General features: G+C 47.7%; 1 protein-coding gene across 1 annotated transcript in view; it reads left to right on the top strand.

Moving 5' to 3' along the window:
* IRX5 (iroquois homeobox 5) overlaps window positions 1–10,486 on the top strand; it is a 41,189-nt gene that overhangs the window by 29,836 nt on the left and 867 nt on the right. The gene's annotated exons all lie outside the window — the stretch shown is intronic.

Raw genomic sequence — 10,486 nt, 5'->3', positions numbered from 1 at the left:
GAGTGACTACAGGCTGGAACTGTCCTTTAAGTGTTTCATGAGGTAGCCATCTTTTTTCAAATGCCATCTAAGCTAGTGGTCGATGCTACATTTTGTGGAGGAGAATTAGAGAATTCTGAAGAAGAAGAAGAAGAAGAAGAAGAAGAAGAAGAAGAAGAAGAAGAGGAGGAGGAGGAGGAGGAGGAGGAGGAGATTGGATTTATACCCTGCCCTTCACTTGGAGTCTCAGAGCGGCTTACAAACTCCTTTCCCTTCCCCTCCCCACAACAGACACCCTGTAAGGTGGGTGGGGCTGAGAGAACTCTGACACAAACTGCTCTTTTTCAAGGACAGCTGTGCCAGAGCTTGTGACTTACCCAAGGTCACATCAGCAGGTGCAAGTGGAGGAGTGGGGAATCAAACCCGGTTCTCCCAGATTAGAGTCCGCACACTTAACCACTACACCAAACTGGCTTCTAAACTTCTCCTGGAACGGACCGCCAATCAATTTCATATGATGTCTCCCAGTTCAAGTACCGTGCAGGGGGGGGGGGAATCTGGTGATTTACACAGAAGTTTATAATCATGTAGATGATTTACAGTAAATCATTCACACGATTATAAACACCTGTGTAAATCACTAGGATGTTTTAATTTCTAAAGAGCAGGAAAATCACCAAGAATGTCTGTTGGATCTTTGTCCATCAATATGAACATTCCCCCCACCCCTTAACCCCTGATATCTGTGGAGGGTGATTGTGGCTTGAAAAGAAGCCTCTTAACGGATGAAAGACATTATTTTTCTGTCTTGTTACTACACATGCTTCAGGGCTGTACATTGACAATAACATATCCCGCTAGCGCCCACAGACGTGGCTATCTCACTCCCTTCTCTTTTATAAAGCAGTTTTTAGCACTGGCAACTGCAACATCCCATGGCGATGCACACGGCTTAGTTCCACCTGCCATGTTTCTCTCCCACCCTCAAGAATACTATGTGGTCTTCAGCGTACCCGAATTCTTCTGCAGTTGCCAACAGGTTAGGGGCTAGAAGGCCATCTTTTGATGGTCTTCACAAACAGGGAAGAGGCTTTCATTTTGTTTCCCTTTCCCATTTATAGCAACATGGTTAGTGTGAAACGAGGCCATCAAGGAAGGCCCAAGCTGCCTAATACCAAGTCACATCAATGACCTGACTGTGGGGAATTAATTAATTATCATATAGCCTTGTGTGTAGAATAGCCAGGAGATCCTAAGATTGCCTGGCAGCCAGAAGGTCTAGCTCTTTTTCTCCAGGATCCATCCCCCAAATCGCCAGGTACTTCCCAACCCAAAGATGGCAACCCTACCTATTGCAGAGCTTCAGACCCTGATACGTTCTTAGGGACATGTGATTGCCCCTATATTGAAATTGCAATTTGATCACAAATCGAACACTTAGAGGGGGGAGTTTTCCTTTTGTGGAGCACCAAATATTGTTCTGAATGGTACTGCAACTGTTTTTCCCATGTGCATCTTTACACATTGGTCATTCGCTCACCCTAGTGTGGTGTAGTGGTTAGAGTGTCAGGCTAGGGTCTGAGAGATGCGGGCTCGAATCCCGACACTACTGTGGGAAGCTTGCTGGGTGACCTCGGGCCACTCACATGCTCTCAGTCTAACCTACCTCACAGGGGTGTTGTGAGGATAAAATGGAGGAAGGGAGAATGAACGTAAGCCGCTTTGGGTTCCCCACTGGGGAGAAAGGCAGGGTATGCATGAATTAATTCAACGTTTGGACTCCATCTTACTCATGCTTGTCTTTTTTGACTGGCAAAGTCTTCTCGAGAGTCTCAGGAAGAGGATGGTCTCTCTTCCCAACCCTGATTGCTTTTATATGTGTAAGTGGAGATGCCAAGTTTTGAACCTGGGACCTTCTGTGTGCCGAGCAGATGCTTTCTCGGTGAGCCACAGACTTTTCCTGCTGTGGAATGAGTTACACTCCTGAGCTATGGAGCACCTCTGCTACGGAATGCGGAGGAGCGTAAAAGGATGGGATCAACAGGTTGCGGGGGGGGGGGGGGACCGGTTTTTTTTTTTTACAGGAGGCGGCGTCAAGTACCCACTGTGTGACTACTGGGCTGTTTTTTTGTGTCGTGCAGCCCAATCATACTTTGTTGAGCTGGGGAGGGAAAGGGCCACTTCACACATTATGGTTGTCTCCAGAATCACACTTGCTGCATACCCATTAAAATGTTTGGGGCTCATAGCCGGTTCATGTGTGTGTACTTTGTAAGGAAGTGTAAAGTACGTGGTGTCACAACTTCAAACTTTCTTCCATTTAAGTCTTGCATAAATCTCTCCCATTGAAGTGTGTGGGACTTAACAATGCTTAATTCTGGCTGGAGTGGTGCCCAGTGATCCCCCCCCCCCCGCAATATGTGGCTGGAAGTAATCCATGCAAGAATATTCAGTTCAGTCCTAAACATCTTTCTTAATCTTTTGATAAATGACTCCAGGCCGGATTTCTCTAAGGGATAGCAAGTAAATATTGATGAAAGGTGATTGCATAATGTCAGAGGTTTCCAAGGTACGCCTGCCAAGTTCTCCCCACTTGGGGAGAGAGAAAAGTTTCTTATAAATATGGAGTTAAATGTTGGTGCTCTAAATTTTTCCATCAGGAGTGTTGGTGTGTTATAGTAGATAGACTAGGGAGGCTTGGGGTCAAGTCCACCCTCAAGTGTGACACACACCTTGAGCCAGTCACGCTGTTACTCATATTGGTCCCCATGTTGGGATGCGCATGTGTGGATATCCCCTACATGTGTAGAACTAGACTGATACCAAGAGGATCTATTTTAAAAAACAAACAAACAATTTTATTAGGATATATCAATAAGTCAAACTATACATCACCTTACACATTATCATATATCCTCTTCTCCTAATAATCTTCCCCTTCTGACTTCCCGCAGTGCTCCAACCTCCAGCCCAAATCTTATATTTTCCTCTTTCCCCCTTTTTCGTTAACAAAATTCTTCTGGTAACATATCTTTTAACTATTTTTCTTAATGTCCTTCAAACTTCAATAATTATCAAAGCATAACAGGTTATTTTTTACATCCCAATATTTCTCTAAATATTCTTTAAAGTCTTTCCAGTCTGCAAAAAATTCTTCTGCTTCCCGATTCTTCAGCTTTCTTGTCATTTTATCCATTTCAACCATAAAAAGTAGTTTTTTTAACCCCTCCCAAATTCCGGGAGTTCTTTCTTGTTTCCAGCATTGAGCATATGTCATTCTAGCAGTTGTAATCATATACCACATCAAAGTCCGTTTTGCCATGTTGACTTCTTCCATTTTAAGTCCCAGAAGTAGCATTTCCGGTTCCTTCTTAATTTTACCTTTCATAATGTTCTCCATCTCTGTATGGACCTCAGTCCAAATATTTTTTGCTTTATCACACGTCCACCACATATGGTAAAAAGAGCCCTCTATTTTTTCCCATGGCCCTCAGTTTGCAAGGCCAGAGCAAGGCGGCTAACAGCAGTATAGGAGTGAGACTTGATAGAGCTAGTATAGAATTCTGACACCTCTGGACAGTTATTAGGCCCACGGAAGGTGCGGAGCCCCCCCCCCCCATTTTATCACTGTGTATCCTAGCCAATTGTTCAGAGAGTCACGCCAAGAATCTCATGTGGCATCATGGCCATTGGAGATAAGAACCAAGATGATGAGGGGGGTTGGACCACCTTCCCTAGGAGGAAAGACTGAAGAATCTGGGGAAAGAGACAACTGGGGGGACGGACGGACATGATAGAGGTTTATAAAATTAAGCATGATTCGGAGAGGGTTGACAGAGAGAACTTTTTTCTTCCTCTCCCAAAATACCAGAACTCAAGGGCATCCAATGAAGCTGATGGGCAGTAGGTTCAGGACAGAGAAATTGAAACACTTCTTTACACAGAGAGTGATTAAAATGTGGGATTCGCTGCCAGAGGATGTAGTGAATTGATGGCCACAGGAATGAACAGCTTGAAAAGGGGGATTAGATAGATTCATGGAGGAGGAGTCTATCACTGGCTACTAGCCAAGGTGACTGAGGGGAACCTCCATATTCAGAGGCACTAAGGTCGCGGTCACACGGACCTCTTACCACGCTAGTTTTCCCGCAGTTCTTCTATCCGCGACATTTTATATCGCTTGGAGGTGGTCAGACGGTTCCTCTGTCTTCCGCTTCACTCGCACGAAGTACTGATCACACAGCGCGCTGTCCCTGCGACGGCGCGGGTTTTGTTTTTTTAAAAAACTGTGCATGCGCTTCGGCGTACATACAAACTAAGAAGACCAAAATAAAAGCTAGCACCTGTTTGCACATGCACATAACTTAACCTGGAAACACAAAAAAGGGGGAGGGGAGAGTAGTGCGGTCATGGCGGATTGCTGTCCAGATACCAAAATTGCGATACAAAGCATGAAATATCGGAAAACACCTGTTCCAACGGGTGTCAGAAAACACGGATAAAAAGAGCGGAAACCGCGGGACTCAGCGTGCTTCGGTGCGGGAGGCGGGTTTGCCAATATGAACAGGAAACTTTAATGCATGAGGGATCAGCAGCGAAGCCCGCACTAAATGTCCGTGTGACCTGACCCTAATCCTCTGAATTCCAGAGCCAGAAGGCAACATCAGGGGAAGGCCTTGGCCTCTGTGCCCTGTGGTTGGCCCTCCAGAGGAACTGGTTGGCCACTGCGTGAGAAAGGATGCTGGACTAGATGCCCTATTGGTCTGATCCAGCAGGGCTCTTCTGATGTTCTGAATCTCTCCCTCTCAGTTATCCTTGGTAACCAATTAAAAGCAAGGGCAATAATTCTCCCATTCCTTTTCTTCACCCCGCCCCAAACCGAGCCTGGGTTTTTTTTTTTTACCCCCTCTTTTCTTCGCAAAGAAAGGTTTGCCTGGCTATAAAGTCCGCGGTTCTGATCCTCAGATCATCCTCTTTGGTTCTTCCCAGCTCCAAATCGGCGGGCAGAACTATGCGGGATCATTGTGCGCGCCGGCCACGCTCCCGATTCCGAAAGGCCTGATTTATTAGCTTGTCAAGGGAAGCATTGTTGAAGAAGGCAATCAGAAAGCACTTACCTAGTGAAACTAAAATTACTGCCTTTTCACTGGCTAATTTGTATAACTCCCATGGAGGAACTTGGGAAGTGTTTGATGAGGCATAAAATGATGATTAATGAATGTATTGGCCCGGTGCGCATCAAATAGAAGTTGTATATCTTCCCCCTTATTGGGCGACAGTTCCAGCGGCGAAGCGGCCATCTCGAAGGAGGCCAAGATGGTCTCCCGTTCCCGGCGTCCCCCCCCCTCTTTCAACCCACCCGACCTGAGGAATATCTTGTGTGTAACAGAGGCAATATCAGGGGAGGACTGAGAGACAAAGGGCCCATTTGATTCTGCGGTAAATGAGAAATGTGGAGAGGGTGGTGGGGGGTGGGGGGACAATCATCCGCTCAGTTTTCAATCACTTTGACTACTGAAGAGGGGAGAATGCAGAAACTAGATAAGGTGTGAGAAGCGAAAGCGGGGGAGGGCGAGGTAGGGGAGGGGGGGGAAAGATGACAAACCAATTTCAAACTTTCATAAAGGAGCCGGCCGAACAACCTGATTGTGGCTCGAATGAAAGGCGGCAGAGGACAAATGACATTCTTTGGCGGCCTCCCCCGCTCTCACAAAGCACGCTTCTTGACTGTCACGAAATCCCATCCCCTTCTGCCCCAAACACGGGGGTGAGGAGGGTCAGGCTCTAGACGGCCAGGCGCCCACGGACAAGGCCCTGGCTCGGCGCCCTCCCGCTGGGTGCTTCTCCCTGGCATGGATCAGTGCCTCCTTCCCCTGACTTTTATTCTTGCTTTCAGACAGCAGCGGTTGCAGGCGGCGGCAAAGGAGGGGTCGCGGCCAGGTGGCTGGCTCCCGACCCGGATTGGGCAAAAGCAGAATCAGCGACAGGTGACCCGTCCCCCCCCACCCATGACAGTTCAGAGAGGGAGCAGTCGATGGTCTGGCCCGTCTAAGAAGAGTCATGGGTGGTGGTGGAGAGGGCCATCAAGTGACAGCCGACTTAGGACATAGGGCAGGGTGTCAAACATGTGGCCCGGGGGCCAGATCAGGCCCCTGAAGGGCTTCTATCAGGCCCGCAGTGGAACTGGCTGTCTTCTGCTGCTTCTTTCAGTTCTGCTGCGGCTGCGTCACCGTAGGTTTGCAGCTTGCAGATACACACCTGAACAGCAGACTCAAGATTGCACAGACATTTTTATGCAACAATTCAGAGCAAGAGGTGTCAGCTATCAGACACTGCTAAATAAACACACTATTACAAGAGTGCTGATGTTTTGAGCATGTTTTTATTTTAAGTTAAAAAAACCCACCTTTGTGCTTGTGTCCTTTATAAAGTTTATATCTCCACTCCTGCTTCTTCTGCTGCTTCTTTCAGTTCTGCTGCGGCTGCGTCATCGTAGGTTTGCAGCTTGCAGATACACACCTGAACAGCAGACTCAAGATTGCTACGGCACAGACATTTTGATGCAATAATTCAGAGCAAGAGGTGTCAGCTATCAGACACTGCTAAATAAACACACTATTACAAGAGTGCTGCTGTTTTGAGCATGTTTTTATTTTAAGTAAAAAACCCCCACCTTTGTGCTTGTGTCCTTTATAAAGTTTATATCTCCGCTCCTGGCGTTACATTTTATGACACACCCGGCCCGGCCCAACAAGGTCTCATTTGTGTCAGATCCTGCCCTCATAACAAATGAGTTCGACACCCCTGACATAGGGCTTTCAAGGCAAGGGACATTTAGAGGGGTTTTTTTGCCATTGCCTGCCTCTGCGTAGCACATCTGGACTTCCTTGGTGGTCTCCCATCCAAGTATTAACCAGGGTTGATTCTGCTTAGTTTCGAGATCTGATGAGATCAAGCTATCGAGGGCTATCCAAGTCAGGGCATGGTTGCTATTGGTGCTGGATAGTATCATCGAGTCATACCTGACTTATGGCAACCCCTCGCCAGGCGTTTCAAGGCAAGGGACGAGCAGAGGTGGTTGGCCATTGTCTGCCTCTGCACAGTGACCCTGGACTTCCTCAGAGGTGGCACTGGTTATTGTCATCAATGTTCCCTCTAAGCTGTGAAGTCTTGTGAGCAAAAATTCCATTCCGTGAGCTACTGGCATTAAAGTTGTGAGTGAGTGATTGGGTTACTGCATAAACTAGTTTGCTCTGGAGCCATCCCTCCTGAGCTAAGACAAAAATGTGTGAGCCGGAGGCTAAAAAACGTTGAGCTAGCTCACCTTAACTCAGCTTAGAGGGAACAGTGATTGCCATACAAAGCACAGAGATGACTGTCAGTTGGCATAGCTTAAAGGCGCAGGAGAAGACTGCCAACCTACCATGCCTTTTCTCGCTCTGAGAAGTGTCGGATCCTTTCATTATAGAGGGCAAGACAGAGAGGCCAACTGCCTAAGGAAGGCGTGGGATTGCTTGTAGGCTCTAGAAGACGGTGACCTGCCTCAAGGGGAAGCTGTCTTTGGGTGGGGGCCACCTCCCGTCCTACCAGCCACCAACTACTTGCTGCCCACCAGGCAGGCAGTTCCCCCAGGCCCTTCTGAAAACAGTGTATGGACCACATGTGTCAAGTTTTTAAACTCTCCCGAGATACCTTCTGAAAACAGTGTATGGACCCCATATGTCAAGTGTCCAAACTCTCCCGAGATACCTTCTGAAAACAGTGTATGGACCCCATATGTCAAGTGTCCAAACTCTCCCGAGATACCTTCTGAAAACAGTGTATGGACCCCATATGTCAAGTGTCCAAACTCTCCCGAGATACCTTCTGAAAACAGTGTATGGACCCCATATGTCAAGTGTCCAAACTCTCCCGAGATACCTTCTGAAAACAGTGTATGGACCCCATATGTCAAGTGTCCAAACTCTCCCGAGATACCTTCTGAAAACAGTGTATGGACCACATGTGTCAAGTTTTTAAACTCTCCCGAGATACCTTCTGAAAACAGTGTATGGACCCCATATGTCAAGTGTCCAAACTCTCCAGAGATACCTTCTGAAAACAGTGTATGGACCCCATATGTCAAGTGTCCAAACTCTCCCGAGATACCTTCTGAAAACAGTGTATGGATCACATATGTCAAGTGTCCAAACTCTCCCGAGATACCTTCTGAAAACAGTGTATGGACCACATATGTCAAGTTTCCAAACTCTCCCGAGATACCTTCTGAAAACAGTGTATGGACCACATAGGTCAAGTGTCCAAACTCTCCCGAGATACCTTCTGAAAACAGTGTATGGGCCCCATATGTCAAGTGTCCAAACTCTCCCGAGATACCACCTGGTGAAGATTCATCCACTGTTTCTGGTGGCTGGCTGGTTGCTTATTGGGGTCCCCGAAATGGTGGTCAAACACTCACAAGGGAAAGGAATATCGTGCGTGGGTTCAGGTAGCCGTTCAGTCATGCACACGTTGCCATACTCTTTTTAGAGAGAACGAGGGCTGCAAAGGGGTAAGGAGGTGGTTCTCTGGGGGATGGCAGCGGCAGTGGTGGGGTGGGCCAAGGGGCAGCAGGTGGACGTGGCACTGGCGAGGCAGCTGCCTCTGATAGCGAAAGCCTCGAGCAACCACCAATTGTTGTGGCAGAGATTTGGTAGAGAGGTAGGGTTGCCGACCTCCAGGTGGGCCTGGAGATCTCCTGCTATTATGACTGATCTCCAGTCAATAGAGATCAGTTTTCCTGGAGAAAAGGGTAGCTTTGCAGGGTGGACTCTATGTAGGATTCCAGCCCCTCCCCCCTTGGGAGAAGGGGAACCCACATTTTCTCAGGCTTTTGCCCACCACCAGTCAGCTGGCCGGCAGGGGATAACCCTGCTCCCAACTGATCTTTTCAGATCTACTTCTCGTTTTGACCCTACTTCCAGTTTCAGCCTTACTTCTGGCTGGAGGGGGGGGGGTGACGCTCTGGTTTTTGGGCAAAACTCTATGGTTTGAAGCTGAATTTACCATAGAGTTTTGCCCCCAAACCAGAGTGTCACCCCAACCCAAAGTAGTCCCAAAACTGGAAGTATGCCTGAGAATGCCCAACATCACTTCCTCCAGTCTCCTGGAAGGATGTTGGGAGACCCCCGCTGGCCAGGTAAATGGACCTGCCAACCCTAACTCTATTCAACGATGTTCACTACCCAAGTCGTACCTCGTCCTGAAGCGGGGGACTCCTGGGTCGATCCTGGAGCGTGCATGCACGCGCGCGCCGCATCCACATCACCAGAAAGTGACGCAACCACGCCGGGCACGTTGGGGGTGGGGCCACGACAATCCGAGGGAAAACCATAGAGTTTTCCTTCGGATGACCATGGCCCCGCCCCCAGCGTGCCCGGCGTAGTCGCGTCATTTCTTGGTGATGTGCACGTCGGGGTGGAGTTCCCCCCGGGGCCCGATCCGGCGGTGGCGGTGAATGGGCCTCTGGGGCGGGGGGTTCCCCACCCCCCGGGGGGGCTTGGCAAGCCTACTACCCTGTTAAAATAGTAATAGAAGGCAAAAACAAGTGTAGTTAACAGACTCACCAATTACAACTTGCCAAAAAGCTGAGGAACATGTAATAGAAAATAATGTATACAAAGTAGCTACAGTGAAAAAGTACAAAATGTAAACCATAGAGAGCTGGTATGTGTTACAATGCTTAAACAATGGAGAACTACTAAATAATTCGACATTGTGTCCGGATGTTTCATAACAATGTTTCGAAGTTCATCCTTCATCAGGATGTTCCCTTTAAGCTGCTGTGGTTTTCATACTCTTACTGACATGCATTGGGAACAGTAACAATTCAATACAAAATCGGACGCCAATCTCCAACATGTAATCAGCTTCAATAGCTCCAGACTTGCAGTGGGACCAGCTGCTTTGAAGGGTGGACTTTAAGCAGGGCCGGATTTAGACTTGCTGAGTCCCTAAGCTATACAAAACCCAGAGGCCCCCTACTGTTTTAAATTACATCAGCTGGTCTCAGAAAAATTTAAAATATATACACCTTTTTAATATTTGAAATCATTTTTATATTGTGTTTTTATTTGAGGCTCCAGCAGATTGCGAGGCCCTAAGCTGTAGCTTATTTAGCTTATGCATAAATCCGGCACTGACTTTAAGGCATTGGGCCATGCTGAGGTCACTCGCCTCCTCAAACCCCGCCCTCTCCCAGGTCCACCTCCAAAGCCTCCAGGTATTTTCCATCCCACACCTGGCAACCCTAGTGAACTTTCAAATACAGCATACTACTCCATATAAATTCTGAAGTATTTCAATCCTAGGAAGGCTGTATCATATCTTTTTTTCTGAACACTTAGACAATCCCAAGCTTATCATTTTGATGAGCTACCCTAGTGACTCCTTCTCCCCTTCTCCACTGGATGAAATAAAAATTTCTATTTGCTCTCCAGTTAAAGTTGGGAAAGTTTTGGGAAAGAAG

The sequence above is a fragment of the Gekko japonicus genome, unplaced genomic scaffold (genome assembly GCF_001447785.1).
Source record: "Gekko japonicus isolate JY-2015 unplaced genomic scaffold, Gekko_japonicus_V1.1 scaffold2954, whole genome shotgun sequence".
Classification (NCBI taxonomy): Eukaryota; Metazoa; Chordata; class Lepidosauria; order Squamata; family Gekkonidae; genus Gekko; species Gekko japonicus.
The sequence above is the reverse complement of the archived record's forward strand: the minus strand, read 5'-3'. Positions and strand labels throughout refer to the sequence as shown.